This window comes from Cibotium barometz, chromosome 14 (assembly GCF_041138505.1).
Source record: "Cibotium barometz isolate CiBa-2024 chromosome 14, ASM4113850v1, whole genome shotgun sequence".
NCBI lineage: Eukaryota > Viridiplantae > Streptophyta > Polypodiopsida > Cyatheales > Cibotiaceae > Cibotium > Cibotium barometz.
Genome location: NC_141059.1, coordinates 16,112,197 through 16,127,146, shown reverse-complemented (window position 1 = coordinate 16,127,146; position 14,950 = coordinate 16,112,197).

Here is a 14,950-nt window from a genome sequence, read left to right as displayed (position 1 = left end):
TATCCAGTACGGTTGCTCTATCCAATACAGAGGCCGAGTATACAGAGGTGCTGCTATGGCAGCATGTGAGGTAGCTTGGTTGAGAAAGCTACTTGCAGATTTGGGTCTATGAGTGGATAGACAAGTTGTCATTTTCTGTGACAACATTAGCAGTATATAGTTGGCCAGAAACCCAGTTTTTCATGCTCGCATGAAGCATATAGAGGTCCACTACCATTTTGTCAAAGAGAAGGTTTTGGCAGGAGACGTTGACCTTGTTTATATCAGCACACAGGATCAAGTCGCTGACATCTTCACCAAAGCATTGGGTATAGAGAAGCTCCGTAGATTCAGGGCTTCGTTTGGTGTACATGAGATGGAGTTGAGCTCGAGGGGGAGTGTTGAGATATCGAGCTCATCTAGTGAGTCGGTGGACACTGATGACCCGCCTAGGGGATAGGCCCCACACTTACACCACTGGCATGGGTGGTGAGATCATGGGTGATATGTGGCCAGTGGGATGACAGGCTGTGTGACAGCCATTCTAGAGACTATCATAGTTATAGTGCCAGCTCATTTAGTTGGGTTCACACTATAAAGAACCCTAGTATGTATTTGGTTGAGTACCTTTTCATATTGTGTGTACTCTTATCTTTGTATATGGTGTGTTGAGTGTTGTGTGAAGAAGAAGAAGATTTTCAGCCTCTCACCTTGTGTGTCCTCTTTTAGGGTTTTGTGAGTGTGTGTGTGCTTTTGCAAGAGCTCAAGCTCTCTTCTCCCTTGCATCTTTTCATACCACTTGAGGTGGTGCAACATTACGATCCCAATCATGGAAGGATCAAGACCAACCAGGCAAAAAGCATACCAGATGAATCCTAAATATACGGCAATGGAGGAGGAAATCGATAAACTCATTGTTGTGGATTTCATCTATGAGATAGAACATACGGATTGGTTGTCACCAATCGTAATAGTGCCAAAGAAGAATGGAAAACTTAGGGTATGTGTCGATCTTAAAAAGGTCAACGCAGCTACTAGGAAGGACCACTATCCATTGCCCTAATACGGAACACGTTTTGAAGAGAGTAGCTGGTGAAGAAGCTTACAGCTTCTTGGATAGATTTGCAGGCTACAATCAAGTGTCTATAGCACGAGAAGACCAGCATAAGACAACCTTCAATATAATGTGGGAAATGTTTGCTTACAAAGTCATGCCTTTCGGTCTCACCAATGCCCCACCAATATTCCAAGTATTAATGTGCATAGCCTGTGGTGGTTGGAGGTATTCATTGATGATCTGTGTGCACACTCTCGATGGGGAGAGACCATCTGGCATGCTTAAGGAATGTGTTTGAACGATGTCGATTGTATCAGAGCGGATATCCTTAAACCCTTTAAAGTGCCAATTTTGGGTTAAACACGGTGTGATATTGGGACACATTGTCTCTAAGAACAGTATATCCATAGATGATAGCAAGGTCAAGTTGATCTTGGAACTGCTACCACCCACTAATTACAAAAGGTGTGCAAAGATTTATGGGCCACGTTGGGAATTACCGCCACTTCATAATCTTCTATGTTGAAATTGCTAGGCCGTTATATAAGCTGCTCATTGTCTTTGAATGGATTGAGGAATGCCAGGAAGCATATGATAGATCAAAGCAAGCATTGGCTAACATGCCAATTCTAAGACCACCTAATTGGGACCTTATATTTCATGTGCATATCGATGCATCAAACTTTGCTATTGGATGCATATTGGCACAGCCTGGTGAGTTCAAATTGGACTACCCAATGTGCTTCGCTAGTCGAATGATGTAGGGGTGAATTATACTACGATAGAGTGAGAAGGGTTGGCCATGGTTTATGCAGTCAAGAAATATCGACATTACTTATTGGCCAACAAATTGTTCTTCGTGGACCATCATGTCTTATTATATTTGGTGAACAAGCCTTGCACCATGGGAAGAATCACACGCTGGTTACTATTACTATTGGAATTTGACTTCATGGTTATGGTGAGAAAGGGGACAGAACATGTGTTGGCCAATCATATGTCAAGAATTCCAAATGTGGAACTGGCAAACTGGTGTTGATGATGACCTCCCCAATGCTTGTTTGTTCAAACTAGACATGGTTCCCGAATGGAGCGAGAAAATATCCGATTATCTAGCTTATAGTTTTCTGGCAAAAGAACGAACCTTGAACAAAGATAAAATGTGGTAGCTTGTTAAGCTTGTTGCACCTTATCAATTAATTGTAGAAGAACTATACAAGCTAGGTAAGGATAATGTCCTAAGAAGATGCGCGAGAGAAGATGAGTTCATCATTGGATGAAGCACATTCAGGGATAGCCGGCGGAGGACATTTTGCTAGAGAAATTATGGCTTGCAAGGTGCTTCAAGCACGACTATGGTGGCCTACGTTGTTCAGGGATGCCATAGAGTTTGTCAAAAGGTGCGAAGAATGTCAACGATTTGCTATCCTCACAACAACAAAGGGACAGGATGCCACTCACCCTTGTTATTGTGTAAGAAAACCTTTCGAGAAATGGGGGATTGGTTTTGTTGGACCTATTAGTCCAAAGGTGCATCCATCCACAAGCCTGATATGTAATCATAGCCACATACTATTTCACAAAATGGGCAGAAGCCAGAGCCTCTAAGCAAGCTGACGCAAAATGAGTTCCGATTTTTACTAATGAAGGAGTAGACACAGTCAAAACCCCATGCATAGGATCATTCACATTGGGAGCAACCCATTGGAAGGGAAGTCCTATGACATGCATGCAGGTACCATGCATGAAGAAGTGCTTCTTGGATGAAGATGGATGGGACACAATCGATTCCAAATAGAATGGGAATCCCAAATTGCACCTTGTAACTAACTTCTCGACGAATAGGTAACCATCCTTATTGATAGGTGAGGAGACCAGTTCTTGTCAAACTTCAACACCAGAGAACCATTCTCCCATCAAAGAAGTGCTCGCATCCAAAGGTGCTCCACACCCCAGACAAGCTGCTTAAAAAAGGCCTCTCCTATCCTTGACTGCAAGGTGAGTAGTAACCAAGCTCCAATTAAATCCTCACCTACGTAAGATCAACCTTTGCCATCCCCCTTGTTGAGGCAAGTGGTCTCTCCAAAAAACTAACCCAACTAAGATCACTACCACTAACACATCAAACCTTGTAGAATCCAAACCACCAGTCCGTCCCTACCAGCACCAATGTTTCCATGAGAAGGGCTCGAGAAGAGGTGGGTACCAAAAGTATTACTCCAAGCACATGGTTACTACGAGGGAAATTGAAAATCTGGGTACCCACGTGGAAGGTCAAGCATTCGCTAGTCCAATAGTCAAAGCCATGCCATCGACTAACCCACATACCCAAACACCGAACCTCAACCCCGAACCAAAAACATGGTTCGAAAGGGAGTTGTTGGAGGCCCAGGGTTACTACGCCGGGCAGATACAACTCTGGAGACCCAAAGCAACACACTTCACGATGCCCCATCAAGCAAGCCGACCTCCACAAAGATGGTGGGTTCTTGACACACTTCTAGCGGCCCAAGGGTATTATATAGGTAACATAAACATTTGGTTCCCTAAGGTTGCACCATCGGCTACCCCAACCTCTTCAGTCACAAAAAAAGCACCAAGGAGTGATGGCAATGGCAACGCAAGGTTCCCAACAACACAGAAACCCTCGACACAAACCTCACAAAAGGCAAGGAAAAAAATGGAACCCTAGGACCATCTTGAAACATACTTGTGGCATGATACTCCTTCCACCTTGCACTTAGCCACCTCTCATGCAGTAGAGAGCCATATACCACAAAATCCCCTAGTGCCACTAGACTCCCTCGCAAGCCTCACCATGTGAGCCAAAGTTAGGTTTCTCACCCTTACTACATGATACTCCTTCCACCTTGCACTTAGCCACCTCTCATGCAGTAGAGAGCCATATACCACAAAATCCCCTAGTGCCACTAGACTCCCTCGCAAGCCTCGCCATGTGAGCCAAAGTTAGGTTTCTCACCCTTACTACATGAAGAATGGCACTCATCAGAAAATCTTGAAGAAAGCAGAAAAAGAGTCAAAGAAAGAAGTGTGAAGTAACCAAAAACAAAAGGTTGATGTAGGATGGAGGGTCAACCTAGATGCCCACATTTGGTTCTCTAATCACTGGCCTTCTCGATACATCTCCAAATGGGAGGCTACTGGCCCATGGTATAGCCCATCACCTTGATTGCCATTGATTAAAATACCATTACCTTAGGCATTCCTCAAAAAGAAAACCAATGCAAGATGTGCATGCATGTTACACACATTTTCAAGAATGGCCTACAAACATACGTACCTAGTGCATATGTACATTCACTATTTCCTTTGCATCTAGCCAAACTATTACAAGTTTTTTCCTACCTTCTCTCTACCTTTTAACTGCTAGGGCATCTGAGACCTCCTTTGCGGACACAATAATCCTTACTCACACCAAGAAGAGGAAGGCCACCAAAGTCACCAAGCTCCTAGAGTATCAGGTAGTTGCCACAGACTTCTCCCCACTTGGCATAGAGTTGCTTCAAGAAGTCTGCGGCCACATGATCCACAACCAGATCTAGTTGGATAGGAAGATCAAGCACAAGCTCACTTACCATACCCATGAGAGCTACCATGTCACAAGAACCCTAGAGGTCATGGAGCACCTTACTAGGCTCGGACTCATAGGACTAGCTTGGGGCCTTGACCTCACCACCTATTTCTGATTTATCTCTTCCTATGATACCCATCTCAATATCGGAACCATTTGTGAGACACCATATGTGCTAACCTTCCTCACCACCATCAATGTGGTCTGCGAGGCCTTGCACTTGCCCTGGGCGCACTGAACCATACCAGAAGCTTAGTGGCATATAAAGCATGGTCCACGACATCATCAAGGGCTCAATAAACAAGGATGGTGTCAATTGGGAAGATATTGCCCGTCGCTAGGATTTACGCACCCTACTTGCGCCCTTACCATGTTGACCAGCCTCCACGAGATGGATAGGTACAACCAACTCCAACCTCTCCCTTCTTTCCCGCCTCTCAAGGTGGGTCAGGCCATCAACTAGGCCAACCACTTTCATCATGAGCTCCATAGTATTTGTGCCAACCCCATCGGTAAGTTTGGGGTAGTTGTTAATGATCCTCACCAAAGTACTCTATTATGTCGCCAAGCTGGGAAGAGATCCCCAAACCTTACAGTTACCAAAGCATTGCCACCCCAAGCAGACTCCCTCCACACTCCACCCCAGTGGCTCCTTTCCTCGTCGATTGTCCGGCCCACAAGAAGCAGAAGTTGGACTAGGAGGCCATGGCAAGTGAAACATTTGCCGATTTTATAGAGACAAACCTCATGTGTACCCCCACTAGGTTGGTAGCCCGTAAGCCCTGGCCCATGTTGGGATAGCCCCGTTCAATGACCCATCACACGGAGGTGCCAAAAGAGTCGTCAACTTTAAAAGCCAGCCCTTTTTTACCTCCCATGAAACACAAAACATCATAGAGGCACACTGCTGGATCCAACAAGGTAACCTAGCCTTGGCTCAAAAGCTTTTTCATAGGCCCGTTCCACAGGGCCACCTACCAAATTTCCCTATAGCCTTTTCCTCCCTTCTCTTGTAGGAAACATGATAGCTTATATGGATAGATGTGGCACAATAAGCCCTCCTCGAGCCCTCCTCCTAACCTCACCTAGTTGGATACCTAGAAGGCACAATGCCCTCAACAATATATTACGAGTCTAAGCCCTCAAAGTTGACTCTAGAATCACCCACTTGCAAGCGCAAACTAGAAGTCCTTCACAAAGAGGTCGAAGGGGCTTGAGCCACAAGGGCTGAAATAGTCCATTGAGGATGTCACCAAGAGAGGTTGGTGGTGTAGCTAGCTTGGGAGATGAGAGGGTGATGGAGAGGCAGGTGGGGATTTCCAGGGAGGGGTGGCAGGTGGTGAAGTGAAGGTGAGGAAAGGTGTAGTGGAGGTAGAGGGTTGGTCGAGGGGGAAAGGCATCGAGGCTGGTACCTTCTCTTTGCCTTTGGCAAAGAGAAGGTAGGTTCAGAGGAAGAGGGGTTGCATGAGGGTGAAGGGCCTTGGGAAGGTACATTGGGACCACCTATTGGGGGGCCTTCTTCTTCGGAGAGGTCTTTGCTACCGACACATCATCATCCTCATTGTCCCTGGCAGTGTCTATGGTGCCCTCCTCTTCATCCTTGACTTCAAGAATTAAGAGCCTATTGGGACCACCTACTTCACCTATTGGGGGCCTTATTGAGAGAGGTTTTTGCTACCGATGCATCATCATCGTTGTTGTCCCTAGAAGTGTCTGTGTTGTCCTCCTCTTCATCCTTGACTTTTAAGTGCAGGCTTCATGGATTGATAAAATTCTAGGGCCTCTTGGGATTCCTCGTCAGAGATGTCCTATAGGTATGCCACATGGACTGTGTCAAATAGGTGGTGTTTGGAGGTGCATAAGCAGATGCATAGCTGCTTCTAGAAAATGCGATGGTACAATATAAGGATTCCAAGGTGGGTATATGTAGTGCTTACCTCAACGTTACCTCAATGGTGAGATGGCAATAGGCAACGGAGGAGGGTGAGATGGCAATAGGCAATGGAGGAGGTTGAGATGGAGGGTGTTACGTTGCAGCTCAAGGAGGCTGAGGGTGGTTGGTGGGGAGGGATGGTGAGGTTTGGGAGGTTGGTGTGGCTGAATTCACCATCAAGTAGTCCACCATCGTTTTGGTGATGGCCATTATAATCTGCTCATCCTAGCCTTGAGCTCAGATAAAAGTTACTCAAACTGTGGTGTCCTTGGCTAGTGCCCTCTAGAAGTCCTTGCGATGCTCAGATACTGCTTGTGGATTCGTCCTCCATGAGCTATTGGCAGTGGGTGGGGCCATGGCTTTAGATCTCTGAAGTGCGATGGTGGCATGGGTGAGCTCTTCCTCTAGGTTCTTTTGGTCTTGCCCTTCCAATGGAGTACGATATGGAGTATGATCTGAGGAAAGGGTTTGAGGGTATCCACAAGAGACTGGCTCATAGTAAGCAAAGTGTCAAGGTCTGTAGCCCATGAGAGAAGCATGTCTAGTTTCTTTTGGTCTTGCCCTTCCAATGAAGCATCATTCCCGAGGGAAACGGTCTCCATTGTTATGAATTTTGGCTTTTGCCTCATCTATCAAGGTTTCTTTGTGGAGGAGGAGATCTTGGTAGGTTGCTTCCATAGAAACCGCTTTGCTCTCAGTGTGAATATACGGTCTTAGTGTAGAATGAGTTTGTCAAAATCCTTTTTGGCTCATGGCTTGGATCTTTTTTCTCTTTGCCCAGTCACTCAAACAATGTGCCTGTTTTATTGTTCCATATATCTTAACTATAAGATAGCCACCAACCATCTACATGGATCATGACATCATCTTGTAATTGTTTATGAAATCCCTACTCTTTTACCCAGCTTTACATTCATCAAATCTTTGGACAAACATTAGGGAAAATTTGGACTTAAATTGAGCCCTTAAGGATTTTTACACATTCTCTCTCTACAAAAATGGGGTCATGGTAAAAATTTTACAAATCAACTCAGAAGGAGCGGAGTTTGGACATTTGGAATCTATTGTTTGAGACCTTTCCAATCATCCAAACTCTTATTTAAATTGGAGCTATTCTAATCTCTTGTAGTAGTGACTATTGGAAATCAATGATGGGGCCTCAGCATTGTGACTATGTAGGCGATAGGTTGTTCTATTTTGTAAGCCCCCCTTACAAAATAGGAGTAGCCATTATGTGTTGAGCATACGTGAGCGCTCTCAATAGTGCTAGTTTAAGTATTGGGGTTGGCCATAGGTGTGGCTGGATGGTTGTGAGACTACTTATGAGTACTTGCCAAGTGGGATACATGTAAGTGCTAATTTAGACATTGGGGTTGGACATAGGTGTGGTTGGAAGGTTGTGAGACTACTTATGAGGACTTGCCAAGTGGGATGCATGTAAGTACAAGTTGAAAGATTGTACTCTTGGTATCTTCTTGAGGCACCTTACCCTTGTGTTACGAGGCCTGAACGAGCACCCAAATGACCCGGATGGGCTTTAAATTTGTGCCGCAGGTCCTACTGTTACTTATTTGGTCTATCATTATTCCAATGGGGTGATGTGGTCAGCTCGGTCATATGGAGGACTAGTCTTATGACCTAGGATACAACCAACCTTGGGAACTACATATATACAGGTTTTGAAGCCTCCTATATATTGAGACCATCAAAGATTTATCTTCACTGTATTTTGCACTCTTTCTCAGTTTCAAATTCTATCTTCACTGTATTGTGCACCCTTTCTCAATTTCAAATTCTACCTATATTGCCATCAATGCTCCTTGCCATGAACAGGTTGCAAACACCATCAGTTTGTAATTTGGTTTAATAATTATTCAGTATTACTCTATGTCTGATGCATTAAGTTCTTTGTCTTGTGGAAGACCATATTGTTTACGTGAGATTAGAAATCTTTTATATATAGTGGCTAGAGGTGATGTTACACCAAAGATGGAAGTCCCCAATCATGGCTTAAAATAGGTATTCACTCTCTTCTTGATGGATTAAATACATTTTTTGGGTCTTTTTACATTGGATTTGCTTTAGAAAATGGCTGACGAGTTGGTACACATACACACTTCCAACTCACACTCTCATATATATCCATTTTTAACATGTTGTGAGAGTACCCATAGAAAATGCCTCTTTTAGTCTCGCAGTACTAGAATAATGTTGAGCCTTGCAATTCACATACACAACAAAGTGCATACATTACTATGGAGGCTTCTACATCCACAATTCACCTCTTAATTCTCTTAATGATCTATTAGGTGTGTTTTCACCTTCTTTTACCCAACTTACACTCACCTACCTCTCCAGATAAATTTTGTACCAAATAGACCATTTGAATGCATTGATTTTTTGAAGAACCCCTGCCTCCTCATAATCATCAACTAAAGAAGAACAACCCCACCTCCCCTACCTTGATTTTGAAATGTATTGATTTTTTAAAAAACCCCTACCTCCTCATAATCATCAACTAAAGAAGAACAACCCCCCCTCCCCTACCTCCTCAGAATCATCAACTTGATAAGAACAACTCCTACCAAATAGACCATTCAAATGCATTAATTTTCGAAGAACCCCTACCTTATAATTATCGACTTGAGAAGAACAACCCCACTTCCCTTACACACACAATGATGATGCAAACCCGAATTTTGTAGGTGTGTATGTGAGTTGTTATGGGTGGTAAGTTGGCCACATTGAGTAGTGTGTCTGCCTATGCTTGCCAAATAGCAGCATTTAGTGAGCAGGAGGATGATAACCTTTTTAGGAGGAACTCCAATGACTTTTGTGGTACTCCTCCTTTCATATGGCTAGCATGTGGATGTGGTTACTACAACGTTCCTCATTTCATTTTTTGTGTAACACTTTGCATTCCATTGCACCATCCATTTTACAAGGGGGTGCCTCCTTGGGCTGTCTTGGTTGACTTGACTCTAAAGGGAAAAGCTTTGGAGAAGTTAGGGGTGAGTAGAGCAGACAAGTTGATGTTATAGTTTATGTCATGCTCATGGGAGAAATCACAGAGGTGGTATGTGATAGTGTTGGATAAGATTGGTGGTGATGGGCTATTTGAGATTTTGAGGCTCACACATTGAGGTGATAGTAGTTAAACCTTGGCATGGCTTCACAAATTACAGCTAAGCAAGATGCTCTCAAATAAAAGGTGAAGATAAAGTGTAAAAGGTGGTAGCTTCCAAGGTGAATGAGCTATTCTTCATGTGATTGAGAGAATCGTGGGTAGGAGATTTTGATGGATATATTCATGGAGATTATCGTGATGTGCTCATTTTGAGGTGGAATTAAAACTTTGTTTATGATTAGCATCGAGTCCATTTAATTGTAATTAAGTGTGTTGATCTTCTTAACTAATTTAGTTTTTGAATTGGTATTAGAGCCATTAGGGCTAGATCTAAGCTAGGATTAGAAAGAGATTACGTTTTCTTCTTGTTAGTTGCTTATATCTGAATAATAGGTTTACGGTTCTCTGTATAGTTTAAAAAGAGAGAGAAACTTGTGGGCTCAGAGAAAGAGAGAAGGAGAAGAAGAAGAGAGAGGCAGTCTACTGTATGCAAGCACCGAACACCATAATCATGTGCATTGATGCGTGTGGGGAGTGATGGATACAAGCATGGAGATTTGTGGATCTAGATGCTTATTGGAGAGCTATAATTTAATGTAATCCCAAGCACATTTTGAGTGAAATTTAAAATTTTATTTATGATTAGTATTGAGTACTTTAGTTACAATTAAACGTGTTTATCTTCGTAAATGACACGCCTTAGGTTTTTCTTGGATCCAGCCTAATCTCTTTGATTTTCAAGTCCTATCATGCCTTCTATAACAACATACAGTTTTCCTCCTGCAAGTGAGATATACTACTTGCAGGAAATTACAATGCATGCACGATAAAAGAGATAGAATGGAAATATCATACTCTCAAGAGGATGCATTGATTCTCCCTAAAATGATTATATATGAGATGGACACATGCGCATACTCAAAAGTCTACAACTTAATGGAAAATAGTTGATTGAGATGGGTACAACACACAACTTGCTTATGTTAAACGGTATAACATGTTGGCTTACATCCTCTTGCTGCATGTGACATCCATTAAAAAAATGATAGGAGGAGCATTGTGGCTCTCATTGGGTCCCCCGCATCGATTCTTGAGACTTGATTTTCATGTTCTCTGACTATGGCTATCCCTCTTAAGCCTTTTACCCCTCTTGGCATACCTGTCTCTTGTCTATAACTTGATTGCCAAGTGTAATCTTATACATGAGGTGATCCTTGCTCTAGGCTTCTGTGAGTCTCTATGTAGAAGGCAACATTGTAGCCCTTATAAAGGGTCCCATGAAATTGCTTTGCTAGACCAAAGTGTGCCATTATAGTTCCACAGTGAAATGGAGAGTGTTACAATGATTTGACAAGCCACAGATCCTAGCTATGTTTGTTTTTCTCTCTTATCTACATTGAATTTGCATCGGTGTGAGGCCTTCATACATGGTTTCTTTCAGTCTTTTTAAGCACCACAAGGCATATGCAACAACGCCAAGCCATTTTCCTATGCATGTGAAGCCTGGGGGACCATGAGGGGTTGCAAGCATATAGTTTTTGGAATTAAGCCCCCCACCCTCTCCTCCTCTTTCTCTTCCTCTTCTCTTTCAAGGGCCCATCATGTGGGCAACAGTGGTGGGATCTGCACTCCTCTATGGGGAGAGAAGCAAGGGTCTCACCCTTCAATTCACTCATTTTCTTATAACCATGACCATGAGTACCACTACCGGTGGGGTGGCACCTAGACCACACCTACCAGTGGTGGGAGCTCATCAATAGCATCACAACCTGCCACATCTAGCAGGCATGGTGCAATGAGGTAATCAAAAGAAAGTCACCCCGCCGTCGCGACAGACACCATCTATTTGATAAGAACAGACCTCATCTCACGTGGAGCAATTGGCACGTGACTTGGAGGCTATGCAAAAACACCAGGCCATTTTCCTACCCACATGCTCCAGGGTAGCTTGAACACCGGTGTCATGTGCACAGTGTGTATCTACCGTGTACTACACGCACGCAAGACTATCTTCGAGGCTTGGGGAAGCTTGGAACTAGGTAGGCTGATTGTGACGAGCTGAGTTAGGGATAAACTAACGGGCAGGCACCCAAGTATGGACGGCGAGCACCCAAGTGTGGACGCCCGATTCGACCAAGAGCCTATAAAAGGGTGGCCAAGGTTAGTTATTGGGATATAGAGAGTCTCGCGAGTTTGTGAGAGCTCTATGGTCTTGAAGCCTGGATCTAGTGCTGACGTACAGCGGCTTTACACAGTCGAGGCCGGCAGCAATCTCAAGGCCCGCGATGGCAGCTTCGTGGTGGTATGGGACGTCACGAGGATGGAGATTGGTCGGTACGTCAACCTAGTTAGCTCAGCTCGTGGCTCGGTGGTGGGGACAGCCAAGTTTGTGGGCTTGTCCACGGCTGTCATGGTTGGGAGGTGAGTCAGGCCTGCACCCCCTTGTTGTTTGTTTGTTTGTTTGCAGGATTCGAGTCTTGTACACCAGGAACGATCACGAGGAGATCTATGGGGATTTGACAGTGGTATCAGAGCATGCCTCGTGAACGAGCAAGTCGGTAGGTAGAGAAGATGAGGTCGAAGAAAGGTATGTGTTCAAAAAAGCTTGCTGTTTTTCTGTGCATATACTGCTGTTTTCAAATTCAGTATGTGTTTTTTTTCATCAAAGAAACCCATGTTGATGGGGATGGTAGTCTAAGAAGGGTTGTTTGCTTAGCAAAGAAGAGGTAAAGATTCGTTTGTGCAGTCACATGAAATGTTGAGAGAAAACAGAAAAAAAACAAGAAGCACGATGCTTTTTGGTTGAACGCGAGAGAAGTGATGGATCGGCTTTGCTGGATCGCATACTCGTGCTGGTCAAGGGCTATCCGAACGTGTAGGCAAAGGGTGTAGGCAGCCATGCCTATGCAGGCGGCCAGGCCTATGTAGGCAGCCCTGCGCGCATAGGTCTGCGTAGCCAGGCAGCCAGGCGCCTAGGCCTACGCAGCTAGATAGCCAAGCTTACGTAGCGCCTAGGCCAGGAGGGCTGGTGCCCAGGCCAGGCCTACGTAGGCGCCTAGGTGTTAAAACCCTAAGATCTCTCTAGATAATTGTTATGCATAACACATGCATAAATCAGGCATAAACTCAACCACCCAACCACCCCCGAGCCCAAGGGATGCACACATGAATCATAAATGAAATACATCATACCTCTACCTTCATGTCCCATACCATCAAGAGGTATAACACAATCCAATAGCATGTAGCTATAGTGTGAAATGGTAGGTGAGTAGATATGGACCTCTACACAAGAGACCATAGCATAAGCCTCCAAGTCCCCAAGCCCCCAAGCCTCCAAGCCCTCCCTTGAGTGTGCCCCATGCCCCTATTATACAGGAGGGTCCTCAAGTGACTCTTGACTTTCTATTTCCCATGTGTGACCCTTGGATGCCTGAACCTAACCTTAACCCTTAAGGTTAGTCCTAACCCATGCTCTACTAGAGCTTGTTCCCATGCTCCCATGCTCACAAGCCTAATGTGGGTTAGCCTCCTAGTATATGCACACATAATGTGCATATAACATAGCACACATAATGTACATATAACACTAGGTTAGGCGGGCAGACAACTAGGCCCAGGCCGCCTTGTGGCCAAGCCTACGCAAGGCTGGCACAGGCGCAAGCTGGCACGAAGGCACCGGCAGAAGCGCAGGTGATGACAGCAACAGCCAACACAACAGGCGAGGTGGTTGACGGCAGGAAAAGCACACGCCTCTAGCCGGTGGGTGACGCCAGCAGCTCTTAATTCAGGAGGGATGAGGAAAAAAAACAAAGAAAGCCTTCGCCGATTTGAGGCGCTTTTGTTTTTTTGATGAATTTTTTTTTTAAAATTTTAAAAATCCCCCCTCCAAGGTTAAAGGTGTTTTATTTTTTTAAAAGAGAACAGAATACATATATATATATATATAGATATAACACAAAAGCAAAAGCTCAAGAAGCTTTTGGGGCTAGCTATATAAACCCCTTAAGTGGGCTTCTTGCCACACATCTCTCAAGCTTTCAAGCTCTCAAGCTCTCAAGTTCCCTTGCACTTTCATTGTGCAAAGATTGAATTTTCTCTCCACTTGCCCTCTTCACGATGTCGACCCAAGAATCAGAGTTGGAGCCCCTTGTTGAACGCAAAGGCTTGCCGGCTCTACGGAAGATACCGATGCCGATCTTTTTGCTGATTATGTGTCAAAATCAGATTTCCAAGAGTTCAAGGTAGCTCTCGAAGCTTCTTCGTTGGAACGTCAGGCATAAATCGCAGCCCAGATGCAAGCTTTGCAAAACTCCATCGCTCTTTTGACCACTACCCTCTCTACTCTATCGGGTATGGATACCTTGGATTCTGCTTTAGGCCCCAACATTACTCCGGAACCGTTCGGGGGCGAGCAAAAGCAGCGCACCAAGGAGATCGTGGACACTTGGCTAAGTGGCAAGTTCACTTTCAGTTTCATCCATATGATGATGGAAAAAAGATCCAGTTTTAGCAGCAGGTTTCCTATCTGGCAAAGCTTTGCTTTGGTGGAAGGAACTCAACCCTAAGCCAACAACTTGGGCACAATTCGAAGACGTCTTCAAGAAGGAATTCCTCAAGAAAGAGGATGATTATGATGTTGTTGCTCGGTTTTCAGCTTTGACCACCATGACCTCGCTGCACCTCACTTATGAGGTCTACCTCCAGAAGTTTAGAGACTTGCAGATGAAAGCTACAAAGATGGATCCCACTACTCTTTTGGGGTTCTTCGTAGCTTACCAAACTCATACCGTTTACAGGTTAAAAATAACAAATGCAAAACATTGGACGAGGCCATTCATTCAGCTCGTATCTATGATGATACACTAGTCTCTTCCAAGTCAAAACCCGTTACCGAGCAGGGGAACAAGCATAAAAGAAAGTTCTCCACACTAGTCTCTTCCAAGTCAAAACCCGTTACCGAGCAGGGGAACAAGCATAAAAGAAAGTTCTCCACACCTATGGCTAACATGACTGAAGGAAAGTCTTCGGACCAACCTTCGAAGAATTCAAGTTCGACACCAGCAAAGAAGAAACGACTCCTTCCGGGCTTTAAAGCTCAAGAAGGAAGGACGTTGTTTTATCTGCGAAGAAAAAGGACACATGCGTAACGAGTGCCCAAAGCAAAAGGGTGCCAAGACCAACGCAGGACCCAAGCCAAAGGCAGCTAACCAGTTGTCTTTGACAGGTACGTCAATTACTATACTTTCTCACTCTAGTACT